This window comes from Pelobates fuscus, chromosome 5, assembly GCF_036172605.1.
Source record: "Pelobates fuscus isolate aPelFus1 chromosome 5, aPelFus1.pri, whole genome shotgun sequence".
NCBI classification, from domain to species: Eukaryota; Metazoa; Chordata; class Amphibia; order Anura; family Pelobatidae; genus Pelobates; species Pelobates fuscus.
This window is the reverse complement of record NC_086321.1, coordinates 106,596,612-106,611,062: the sequence shown is the minus strand read 5'-3', so window position 1 is coordinate 106,611,062 and position 14,451 is coordinate 106,596,612. Positions and strand designations below refer to the sequence as shown.

Genomic DNA, 14,451 nt, shown 5'->3' with positions numbered 1-14,451 from the left:
AAAAAGGGCTTTTTGGGGTGCTGTCCTTACAGCAGAGGTCAGATGAGTCCTTCAGGACTGTAGTGGACACTGAATACACTAGCCTAGCTATCCATTTCCCTATCAAATCACCAGCAGCTACACTTTCCCTCCTCTCACTAAGAATGCAGCTTCAGAATGAATCTAAAATGGATGCTGTACAGGTGGGAGGGTCTGGAAGGGAGGGTCTGCTGCTGATTGGCTGGAATGTGTCTGCTGACTATGAGGCACAGGGTCAAAGTTTACTCAATGATGACGAATAGGGGGCGGATCGAACTGCGCATATGTTTGCCCGACGTGGCGAACACGAACACGCTATGTTCGCCGGGAACTATTCGCCAGCGAACCGTTCAGTACATCACTAGTTATCTTATTTGGTTCTATCTAAAGTTTTCTAATCACATACTAGTAGATAACTGAAAAGTTGACAAAACCTTTAGACTGATAGTTGACAAAAAACCTATACAAGAAATGCAAAACAAAGGTGAGCAATTGTGTTATTTATGCAAGATCATGCAAGGCATATGGCTGCTGGTCATTTTGCTGATTTAATGGAAACCAATTGGGAACCATCTATAACGTACTTTGCAACATTGAGGCCTGATTTCCTAAATTAAAAAAAAAATAGAAAAAAAAAAAAATTGACCCTTTTAGACCAAAATAGCCAAATGGAAATTCTCTCTAATTTAGACATTTTCCAGATCAGTTTTTTTTGACCCCAAACAATATAATGTCCTTGTCAATTCTCCAGAACTTTAGATTTAGTTTATAAACTATGGATATTTGTTTCAACGCATATGATTAAAAAGTGTTTTAATGATGGCACTACTAAGCAAATAACATGACATAATTTGCCCTTCTGTTTCCATGCTGTAAAACAATTGATGAAGAATAAATTGAATTTTATGGTCAGTTACATTTCCGAACATTATTCATTACAATGAGTTGGCAACTGTATACAAATACTAGGCTATTATAAGGGTCAATTTTTGCAGCAGCTGCCAAGTGTAATTGCTAATTCCATCTTTCTGGTTGCAGAGCAAGTCTTATTTGCATTAGAAGAAATAAAACCCATATGAACAGTTTGTCACAATACATAAAAAGAGAAAAACATTAATTCAGTGTTTATTCATTTGCAAACAAATAGAGGAAAATGTGATAATCTGTTTTAGCACAATACTATATAAATGGATAGGGGGGAGGGGAAATGCCAGGGATTTATATGACACCTCCCACATATTTAATTTAAGCCTCTCCCAAAATCCTATTCTATACAAAATGGTAGGTATAACCTTAAAAAATACCATGTACAATTAATCATCTTATGATAATAATTGTTTCAATTAATTCAGAGTATTATTTAAAACAAAATTCAGAGTAGGATTTAACAGGTAAATAACTTATTTATTAGTAGTCCAATTTTTTATGCTGCAGGTACATATTATAACTAGTCTTGGGAGATGCATCATGGGTAATCATGGGTCACAAAGGAACAACAAGTAAATAGTGTAATTTTATTTTCAAAACTAAGACAACTGTTCGGCGAGGTGATAATATCAAGACATTTCCAGATTAATTGGCAGCCACTTTCGCCAGAACTTTCAGCTCCCGATTACTTCCTGTGGGGATATCTGAAGGATAGGGTGTACAAAAACAAACCACATACACTTGAGCAGCTCAAGGAGAATATACGTGCAGATATTTGAGTGATAGAGCCTCAAACGTACTCATGTTATGAATAATGCAATTGAAAGAGCCGGTTTGCAAGGTTGCAAATAGAGCTCATTTAAAAGATTTCATCTTCTGTACCTAGTCAAAGCTCCATACGTTAAGCATTCATTGTATATAATATCATTCAATTTGGTTCAGTAATAATGTTATTGACTGCTCAAATCCTAATCTGAATTTTGGTCCTCACGGTATAAACATATATTCATAGACACCACACCTGCATTATTTACACCACACAGGTATTACACTTGCACTCACAGCATTAACTCCGAACTTAATGAATTAAACCTGTACCTACTAGATGAAAACTTTGCACCCATAACAATACCTTACATGGTGCTGTAAATGTACCTCTAAATATGGTGCATTACACCTCAATGGTATTGGTGAAAAAAACCTCCCTGTGTTCTCTGACAAATGTAAACATTGCTATATGTGAGATTTGGGAATTATTACAATTGTCAATCTGAATGCCCCTAGCAACTGTCAGACAATCATTCAGGCAGCCACTACAGGAACTATAAGAATCTATATGTAAATATAAGTAAATAAATAAAGTGCATTTCATGAATGTGACTTTCAATTATTGAAAATCTGCATGCCTGGCATCACAAAACAAAAAGAAGAGCATTGGATTCAATTAGAAGTGTTCAATTGATGAAGATCTGAGATTGTCATGCATACACTGTAGGGCACAAATTATTTACTATGAGAAGCACTGAATTGCCCAAGGATCATCAGTCATGATGATCTCAGATGAGGAGGAGCGGATTCCATGGCAACCAGGAACCCACTAGATAAAAGGTGAGTTTAACGTATTTTATTAATTTAATAGGTTACCAAAAAATCTAATGGGGACAGAAAACTCTAGTTTCATCAATGAATGTATCTTTATAATGTTTGTGTTTCTTTAAAGTGGCATTGTCCAAATTATGTAAATAGTGGTGTTCTTATTTAAGTGTATTGGAGCTAAGAATGAAAGGGTGCCAGAGTCACACCTGGGCTTTTTCTGGATCCCACTCAGAACCTCAGCACAGGTTAGGATTTCTTAGCAACATCACTGGGGGATTAAGTGAAAAAAGACTTTAGAAAATAGGACAAAATACCAAAATATTGAATAAAAAACAAACATAACCCTGCTTGCCCCACCAAATGTTGGACAGTATTTTCCTTAATTATCTGTCAGCTATTGAAGACTGCTGGAGGCAGTTTTATAACTTTGCAAACAACAAAATGGTAATACTACAATAAAGTGAACTCTCTTAATTATTTCTTAACTGTACAAATTTGAATATGTATACACACTGCATATGTATACACACTGCATGATGGCAGATACGAAGCATTCGGCCCATCTAGTCTGCCCAATTTTCGAAATACTTTCATTAGTCCTTGGCCTTATCTTATAGCTAAGATAGCCTTGTGCTTCACTGTGTTAACCTCTACCACTTCAGCTGGAAGGCTATTCCATTCAACCACTACCCTCTCAGTAAAGTAATACTACCTGATATATTTTTTAAACCTTTGCCTGTCTAATTTAAGACTATGTCCTGTTGTTGTGGTAGTTTTTCTTCTTTTAAATATAGTCTCCTCCTTTACTGTGTTGATTCCTTTTATGTATTGAAATGTTTCTATCATATCCCCCTTGTCCCGTCTTTCCTCCAAGCTATACATGTTAAGATCCTTTAACCTTCCCTTGTAAGTTTTATCCTGCAATCCATAAACCAGTTTATGGACTCTCTCTGAAGTATCAATATCCTTCTGGAGATACGGTTTCCAGCACTGCGAACAATACTCCAAGTGAGGTCTCACCAGTGTTCTTCTATACAATGGCATGAACACTTCCCTCTTTCTACTGCTAATGCCTCTTCCTACACAACCAAGCATTCTGCTAGCATTTCCTGCTTCTCTATTACATTGTCTGCCTACCATTAAGTCATCTGAAATAATTACCCCTAAATCCCTTTACTCAGATGTTGAGGTTAGGACTCTATCAAATATTCTGTACTCTGCCCCTTGGTTTTTACGTCCAAGATGCATTCTCTTGCAGTTATCCACATTAAATTCTAGTTTACCTAAATCATTTGCCATTTGGCTTATCCCTCCTGGAACATCAATACTGTTACATATCTTAGTATCATCAGCAAAAAGACATGCCTTACCCTCAAGAGCTTCTGCAATACCACTAATAAAAATATTAAAGAGAATTGGTCCAATTACAGATCCCTGAGGTACCCCACTGGTAAAAAGACCATTATTTGAATATACTTCAATGACTACAACCCTCTGTTGCCTGTAACTCAGCCACTGCCTTATTCTATAATATTGGAATCCAAACTTAAAGATTGCAATTTATTGATAAGCCTTCTATGTGCAACAGTGTCAAAAGCCTTACTGAAATCTAGGTAAGCAATGTCTACTGCACCACCCTGATCTATTATTTTAGTTACCCAATCAAAAAAAAAAAATTAGTTTGGCATGATCTCCCTGAAGTAAACCCATGTTGTCTCTGAACTTGAAATCCATATAATTTTAGATGTTGAACAATCCTATCCTTTAACATGGTTTCCATTACTTTTCCCACAACGGAAGTAAGGCTAAATCTTTCTGTCTGTCTGTCTGTCTGTCTATCTGTCTGTCTATTGATCGGTCCATCTATATCAGTGGTTCCCAAACCAGTCCTTAAGTACCCCCTAACAGTTTTAGGGATTACCCAGTTATGTTTAAGGTGTTTTTAGAAAAAAAAAATAATATACTTTGGACACAACAGGATAATCCCTAAATCTTGGACTGGTAGGGGTTACTTGAGGACTGGGTTGGGAACCCCTGATCTGTAGAATTGTGCGGATTTACTTTTAATTGTTTCCTGTTTTGACATATATTGAGTATATTGTATATTACACATGCTTTTGTATTTAAATATTGTTATTATTTCATAATTTAATGGCTTACTTAATTAATTTTTTTATACAGAATTACTCGGGATTTCCGTGAATTATTTCTTAATTGCAAAGCTTAGGTAAAAATAGCCAATCTGAGAAAAAAAATCTTCAAATCACTTGTAGTCACAACTTGGCCATCGTTGCCTGTTCTGCCATTCAGACTTCATTTTTGAATATTCAGAGTTTTGTCTATGTTTCCTTCCATGCATTTTATAAAAATTCAATATGTGAATAAATATAAATAAGGTAAATTTCATGCATTGTGCTACTTTGCTTTCCTTAAAGGGACACTGTAGGCACCCAGACCACTTCTGCCCATTGGAGTGGATTGGGTGCCTTGCCCCTCTCCCCTTAGCTCTGTTAGTCAATACACTGTGGTTCTGGAGAAACGGCAGGGTTTTGATTTCAGGGCTAATTCCACCTCTAGTTGCTGTTTCTCAGACAGCCACCAGATGGTTCTTCCATGTTCTTAGAGCACCAAAAGTGTTTTAAAGGACATTCAACGTTCCCACGCTCTGCATTAAGGATGTCGAGGATTGCTGGAATTCCCATAGGAAAGCATTGAAACCTGAAGGTCTAATGCGCGCGTACGGCCATTGCCGTTCATGGGCATTAGGTCTCCCCTGCCAGCAGCCGGCAGCAGGGGAGGAGCGTGGGTGGAGCTGAGCCAGCGCCGATGGACATCAGTTGTGGGGAGAAAGTCAAAGTGATTTTGAAAATTTAGGCTAAGATAACCAAATTAGAAATATTCTACCAGGTATTCTGTTTCTATTTATGCTTTTTTGGCCTTAAATTTAACATGACTTGAAATTCACTTAGATTTTCCAGCAATTCTCAATTTAGTGACTTGCCATATGTATCACGGACACATCTCCTGTTTTTACCCTGCCCTCTCTCAACACATTTTTTTGGCAAAAAAAGTTGGAAAGTACTTGCTGACAATTGCACATGAATTTAGGCACATGCATATCATATCACACAATGGAGACAAATTGTGCAGTGTTGTCCTAAATATGTATTTTGCAAACATCTATAATACAACATTCTATTTATGAGGGACACAATTTTATAAAGCGTTACATATCCCTTTAACGCCTACAGAGTGGCACAAAAGTATGTCTAAAGAAAATTTAAGAGAATTCCCCTGACATAATAAATTTATCACCTTGCAATTGCAAACCTTTTTTCACTTTCATGCTCTGTTAGCTGTAAATGGTTTACAGCTAAAAATAAAGATCTACTAAGAGTAGTTTATTCAGTCAATTAAGAAAACAAATGCAAAGTTAGATTTTGCAGCTATGCTATTTTAATTAAAACGTCTGCAAATTACTGTGTAAACATTTACAAAATATATAATTAACTGACTTATTCATAGTGAGCATTGTAAAAACATATTTGGCATTGTCTCTCCCTTCCTTATTCAGGAATATATTACTTTTATTTTATTTCAAAAATGTATTCAGCACTACAGATTCACAATGGTGAAACAGACTTGGGTGAACAATGAGACTTTTTCGGAAGCTTGCTTCATCCTAGTTAATATTACATTATTTTTGGATGACTTATTGTCCACCAGTGCAGTTGCTTCCAAGTCCTAGGTGGGACAATATGTAAAAGATTTAGCGCAATGATGCTGCCAAGAGCAGAAGACCATAAGATGAAACTGAGATGTGTAATCATCTATAAAGATATAAATATATATCAATGTGTGCAGCCAGGTGATGTTAATTATATATAACACATTTTCTAAAATGCACTAGATTGTAAGTGAACTTGGTTCCATACAAATTGACATTACTCCACATTGGGGAAGATGATAAGCCCCATATAGTTTCAGCCCAACTACCTTGACATATTAAGACATATTTAGTAATAGGACTGAAATAGTGAATGTATGCTGTTGCACAGCTGTACAAAATTATGCTATCTTGTTTACTTTGAAGTCTTTTGAGTGTGCTCTTCATTTTGCCATCATTTTTATTTTGAGATCATTAAACTTCATTTTTAGATCATTAAACTTGCTAGGGCCTACAACAGGCTCCTGCGTGTGATTAAAATCAATTTATTATAGCAGAAGATATGAACTTCTAAAGAAAACACATTGTGCTGTAATATCTGATGAGAATAAAACATGTTTTTGTCATGTTGGCTGTGTGAAGTACAGGCAGGGGAGTTGTGAATATGGCAGCGAAAATAGGAACAATAGTGCTTTCACTTCTGAAAAGTAAAGAATTGCACATGTATTTCTGTAACCCCTTCACTACCAATCTGTTAGCAAACAAACTAGCAAAAGAATCAGAGGATTTTAGTATGTCCTAAAAAATATATTTTTTCCCTCACATAGTTTCTAATCTTCTCATATATACATTATCCCATATACACTCATATATATCTCACAAATAGATATTGTTTTACCTATTGCAGTCATGTTGCTTTATTCGACAGACACATATACATGCACACACTAATACATACAGGTATACACACTCTGATACACACACAGTCGGATAAATGGATGCACATACAAACACATGGACACACAGAAAAACACAATGACACAGACACAGAATGACATAAAGACACAGTCACAATGTGTGTCTGACAGTGTGTCTGGCTGTGTGTATTTCTGACTGAGTGTGTCTGACAATGCCTGTGTATGATAGTGACTGTGACAGGGTGAGTGTGACAGGGCATACTTTGGGATTAGTGCACGCAAGATTCCTATAGCGATCGGATTAAGCATTTGTTGGACACTTTAGTGCACATGTGTAATTGTTGTGTAATCAATGTTGCTGCTTTATTTTAGTGCAATAGTACTTATTTGAACTCTATTTGCTCTAATTGCTTAATCAGAAATTGTTTAGGTGATGTTTTTTTAATCTTAATCCGATGAAGATTTTTTGTTAACCTTATTTTGGATCACCTTTTGACAACTGTTTTCTTGGGGCATGTGATATATTGACTTGCACTGATTAACACACGCCTTTTCAAATTAGTTTCTAGAGTGCCCATGTAAAAGCCAAAATTATTAATTTGCACAATCTGCATCCATGAATCACATCATCGATTAATTATTTTACTTCATTATGGACTGGTACTGTCCTCCTTGTTTCAAAATCTAACTACTGATCAGGAATGAATAGGGTATAAATCATCAGCTACTCTAATTTGCTACTCATCAATACTTCCGAAAGGCTTTATGCCTATGATATGTGTTTCTCTCATGTTAACCTTGAAACCTACTATGATTTAACATCTATATTTTGCAGCTAATGTAATGACCTAGGTCGTTGATAAGCCTCTCAATTTGTCCACAATATACTAACAGTTCTTAAGACTAGCTCAGGCAGTGATTAAGTGATAAAGCTGAGTCCACGATTATCTTGTAGTCCCTCTTGATGTCTTTATTTAAGTTGATAACCATTAACCAAGATTAGATTCTAAATTTGTTATTTTACATGTTCATTAGAAGAAAAATACATGGGCGACTTGGTACACTGTAGCTTGATTGCTGATACACAATCATGAGGATTTTCTAGTTATTAGGTGGCTAGAGCATACGGTTTACATGCATATTGGATACTGCAGAGTGGTCCAGGAAGAACCAGGCTACTAGGTATCTAAGGGTGGATAGATACAAGAAAGTTCATGTGCCCAAAGTCTTAATTATGTGCTTCTATTGGTGTGCTAACACAGTAGAGGAGGAGACTATATTTAAAAGAAGAAAAACTACCACAACAAGAGGACATAGTCTTAAATTAGAGAGCAAAATGTAAAATTAATTTCAGGATTTATTACTTTACTGAGAGGGTAGTGGATGCATGGGATAGCCTTCCAGCTGAAGTGGTAGAGGTTAATACAGTGAGGGAGTTTTAGCATGCATGGGATAGGCATGAGGCTATTCTAGTTATATAATAATGACAGGGACTAATGAAAGTATTTAGAACATTGGGCAGAGTACATGGGCTGAATGGCTCTTATCTGCCGTCACTTTCTAATATAAAAAAAGTTTTTTTTTTTAAATGAGCGATGGGTAAAATGGAAGGACTAAATATTACTATTTTATATAAAATAAATTCATAGCTAGCATTAGTAAAAAAAAAAACCACCCCCATATTACTACTGTATGGGACAGCTGCAATAAAGGCATTCCATCTTTTTAGTTATGTTTTTTTTTAACTTTAAGCTCTGTGACTGCAAGATATCTACAGAGTATAGTATCACAATACTGAACATTGAGGCAATATATACTATTACAATTGCAGATAATAAAACACATAAATGCAAATTAATAGCATACTGTGTGGTTATTTATTCGCTTCATGCAATTGCATTATGTTAGTGCTATAGCGCTTATTTATTGCACTTCCCTTATATGTGATTAAATCTTTTTATACCAAAGCTGTTCAGTACAAGTCCCCTGTTGTGTAATGTTTTAATATAGTACTAAACTGTTAATTGAATAAGGCTTCGTTTAGAAATGTATTGTGAGTTGAATTTTTCGTACTTAGAATGTAATGCAATATCAAACTGTTTGTACTTACGAATGTACCTTTTTTATGAATGGGAAACTACTCATTGGATTAGAGTGTCAGCTGACCGCTACAGCCAATCAGCAGATCCCATGCCAGGCTGCACTCATGCCAGACGGCACTCCCTGCTGCCTGTAACTCATATTTTAGAAGCTGGATGCTACCTGGGGGTCCTTGATATTAGAGCTGGAGACATTTGAGGTTAAACCATTCAAGAATGGTAAGAGTGCGTCCGGAGCATCCTGGCACCATAACAAATGAATTTAGATTAATTTGTTATGGTGACTGGAGTGTTCCTTTAATTCAAAGAGTTAAATAAAATAAATAGCCTACCATTGTTAATAGCCACAGTAGTAGGATTTAAGGAAAAATCCATGCCACCATTAATCAACAGTTAAATATTTTTGACTGTGTTATAGAGAAAGAATTTACTTTTTTTCCCTGTCTTATATTAATGGTTTAGTAGTTATTTCTATAATTGAAAGCTTAACCCCTTAAGGACTCAGCCAAATGTACACATTGTGAACAAAACAAAACGTAAACAAAACCTGGAATTTGCGCTATATGTCTGTCCAACCGTAATTCACCTCTTTCATATTAAATGCACCTCCCCTTATTATATATCATTTTATTCAGGGGAAACAGGGCTTTCATTTATTATCAAATATTTAGCTATGAAACATAATTTAATATGAAAAAAAATGGCAGAAAATAAGAAATGTTTTAATCTTTTTTGTTCTACATGACATTCTAACTGTCAATGTCATAATACTGTTTGCTTTTACTGCAATAAAATACACATATTTGTATTCAATGAAAATTACCCCTATGATGGCATACCATTTGCAATAGTAGACAACCCAAGGTATTGCAAATGGGGTATGCCCAGTCTTTATTAGTAGCCATTTGGTCACAAACACTGGCCAAAGTTAGCGTTAGTATTTGTTTTTGTGTGAAAAATGTTTGTGACTAAGTGGCTACTAAAAATGACTGGACATACCCCGTTTACAATACCTTGGGTTGTCTACTATTGCAAATGGTATGCCATCATAGGGGTCATTTTCATTCTTGGGATACCATAGGGTCTCAAAGGCAACGTAACCAATATGGCAAATTTGAATGTGAAAAAAATGAAACACAAGCCTTATATTTGACGCTGTAACTTATGAAAACACCATAAAACCTGTACATGAGGGGTACTGTTGTACTCAGGAGACTTCGCTGAACACAAATATTTTTGTTTCAAAACAGTAAAAAGTATTGCAGCAATAATATTGTCCGTGCAAGTGCTGTTTGTGCGTGAAAAATGCAAAAAATTTCACTTTTACTGGCGATATCATCATTGTAATACATTTTACTGGTTTGAAACACTAATATTTGTGTCCAGCGAAGTCTCCCGAATAGAACAGTACCCCCATGTACAGGTTTTATGGTGTCTTGGAAAGTTATAGGGTTAAATATAGTGCTAGCAAATTAAATTCCCTTTAGTTTTGGCATGGGTTGTCAGGCAGGTCCCGCTAATTGTAATTAATTAAGATACCTAATTATGTAAAAATATTACATAAATATATGTGTAGAATTAATATATGTATATATATACGTATGTGTATATATATATGTATATATATATATAATTTTTTTTTATATTTTAATTTATATATAGGTATATATATAGTGATATATACGTATATATTTATGTATATAGATATATATATTATTTCGTTCTACGTGAATTTTGATATAAATATATATATATTAATATCACAATACAGTTAGAACGAAATAACACACATCTATATATATATTTTAATTATTTATTTTTAATTATTTTTTTAATTTTATTTTTTAACGTATTTACATTTTTTTATATTATATATAAATATATATATATAACAATAATTATATATATATTTAATCAGTATCAGTCTACGTGTAATTTGATATTAATATATATATATATATATATATATATATTAAAAGTAGAATACACCTAGACAGTGTATGTGTGTGTGTGTATATGTGTACATATATACTTAGATCATATATATATAATATATATATATATATATATATATATTGTATATATATATGATCTAAGTATATTATTTTTTTTTTTTTTTTACACTTATTAATTTAATTTTATTTTATTTCCAGCCAGCAGGGGGACTACCTCTCATTACATGCAGTCCCCCTGCTGGCAATGCAGCAGGCAGCTAACCCGGCCATGTGATTGTGAGGTTCTCGCAAGGACCTCACTCTCACATGGCCCGGGGGGGCTGAAGGAGGATGGACGTGCTGCGGGAGGCTCCCTGGGAGTCCCCCCAACCACGATCGCCGGCGTGGGATCGCCGGCGACCGGGTAAGTAACAAAAGACCAGAGGGCGTACTATTACGCCCGGCGGCGTTTAGAGCAGCTTAAAATAGGGCGTAATAGTATGCCCTCCAGTCTTAAAGGGTTAAAGGGATCCTGTGGTACCAGGAAAACAAAGCCGTTTTCCAGGCACTATAGGGTTAATAGGTCCCCCCCCTCCCTCGTGCCCCCTCCCGTGGGACTGAAGGAGTTAAAACCCCTTCAGTCACTTACCTGAATTCAGCGCCAATGTCAAATAGCCACACGCGCTTTACTCCCCCCCCCCCCCCCAATAGGAAACCATTATTCCATGCTTTCCTACAGGGAAAATCTGACGCTGGAGGTCCGTGAGGACGTCCAGCATCAGATAATGGACCAAAAGTCAGTTTGGATTCCAGAAGCACCCCCAGTGGCTGTCTGGTAGACAACAACTGGGGGTAGACTTAGAGCTGCAATGTAAACATTGCAGTTCTCTGGAACTGCAATATTTTACATTGCAGCACTAAGTGCAAAAGGGTCACAGCACCCAGACCACTTCAATTAGCTGAAGTGGTCTGGGTGCCTACAGTGTCCCTTTAACTTTAAACATAATACATGAATCCTGTCTGAAAAGGTCAAAATGTATCAGATAAATATTGTGCTTTTTAGTACATTTGTTATATACTATAGTATATTTATTTTTTTAGTGCCAAAACCCCAAAACCAATGGTTAAAAAGCAGCATTATGCTATAAAAACAAATAACACTATATCCCCAAATAAAATGTAAATGTAAGTTTATTTTTGTTTGGATACTATTCCATAAATACAATATAATGTTGTGGTTTACTTGAGTATTTACTAAGCCGTATTTATTACAAGCAAGAAGCTTAATGATAGGAAAAGATATTAGTCCATCAGAACTACATCGATTTTACTGTTTCTCTACTAAAGACAAGAGAGAATTACTTTAACAGGGTAAGAGCTTAGCACAGAAGCAGATATTCGGCTTCGATAAATTAAATATAAATCTCTTTTAAAAAGATTTGGTATGCTAAGTCTAGTACTTGCTGTTTCAATCTGAGTATGGGTGGATACTTTTAACCCCTTAAGGACCACACTTCTGGAATAAAAGGGAATCATGACATGTCACATATGTCATGTGTCCTTAAGGGGTTAAATTGTTGAGCTTTAATGAAATCTGCTTGATGTGACCAGTGTGGAATGGTAGCATTTACTGTTAGGCAAAACACTAATAACCAGCTAGTTAATTAAAGTCCCTATTTCCACACTTGTGTGTATTTAAACTTTGGATAAAGATGTTAATAATGCTAACTGTAAAATTAACACATAATTTGTTGAGGAAACAGCAGTCTAAAAAAAATAAAGCTCTTACACAAGCACGTCTTTAGCACAATCTGCTAACTCATGAAAGACTAGAACAATATTTCTTTTGCAGATATTCTTGTTTAGTGACAACAGAAATAAAATCAGGCATGCACACAAACATCTTAATGCAAAGAATAAAATATTTATTTTTATTTTGAAGTTCTCCTTCAATTTATTCCATTGTTGGAACATTTGTATTGGGTGGAGTTCTAAACACCAGAGATTAGAGTAGTTATAGTGATGGAAAGAATTAAGCAGAACATATATTCTTCCCTATAGAAACATCCAGGCTTTTGAAAATGACTTAAAAGTACCCGATGTAGGGAGTCTTGCCGAGTAAAACCAAAACATTAAGGACTTTATTCTAATGTAACTGCTGGAGTTAGGCAGATTTAGCTCTCATTTTTTTTTTTTTAAATGTAACCATTCGCCTATCATATTCATCCATTTGTTATATTTAGAAAAGTCTCAAACAGAAAGGCTTTAGAAAAAGTAACAGAAGAAAATAAAATAAAAGGAAATACAAGAGAGAAGAAAAAGACAAAAGAAAAAAATTAAAAGGAAAAATTATCAATACTAAAAACAAGTTTAAGCTTGTAAATGGTCTTGATTCCATTTAACATCTGTATAATCTTTGTTTTGAATCTTTGTATAGCCAAAGTTCCAAAATTCTATTGCATCTATCAATATTCCCAAATATTCAAAAACAGATTTTATTAGTATTAATAACAGTATAAAATAAATCTATGCCGATTATGGATAACCTATTTTTTCATGCTCTTGTGATTTAAAAAAATATTATTACCAATGTTATGTGGAAAAGCAATATTTTTGTATGTCCATGCCCTATACCTAGGAAGAATGTCCCAATCAGTAATTCAGTTGGGAGTGGAAGCTTAACCTTAGTGTAATTTAAGAACTTGAGAATTGATTTCCATAATATTGTGAATTTTGGACATTCCCACCAGATGTGAAGCATTTTACTTTTGAATGTGCATTGTCTCCCACATAGCGTTAATGAAGCAGAGTATATGAGAGCCAAATGGGCTGGAACTAGCTGCCATCGGGTAAGAATTTTTCCCAGTGTGACAGACAATGAGAAGATTTTCTTGCTTAAGGACATGTGTATAAAGCTGTTATGGCAGTTATAAAAACAATTGGAAGTCAAACTACTTTAATGATGCTAACATATATGGCCAATTTGGGCAGTAAAGAGATGGCAAAATGTTTTAATGGACAAGGTTATCTAGATAAAATCTTAAAATCTGCAGATTTGACCTACAAAACACAAAAATAAAAAAACACAAAAACTTGACCCGCAGAAAAAAATCGGACTGTTTTGTTTTAGTTAAAATGGACAGCAGGAGATTGAGATGCAATGTTAATACTTTAGAGTAAAGTTTAATATCATTGTTGGAAAATAAATAGAGTAAAAGTCGGCTCATTGATTGGGAAGGTTTTCCAGATTTGGCCTGTGACAACTAACGCAGAAGAAAAATCTGTCAAAATGA

General features: G+C 35.0%; 1 protein-coding gene across 2 annotated transcripts in view; it reads right to left on the bottom strand.

Moving 5' to 3' along the window:
- The window catches only part of PRR16 (proline rich 16), a 412,708-nt gene that overhangs the window by 38,455 nt on the left and 359,802 nt on the right, over window positions 1-14,451 (bottom strand). The window lies entirely within an intron of this gene.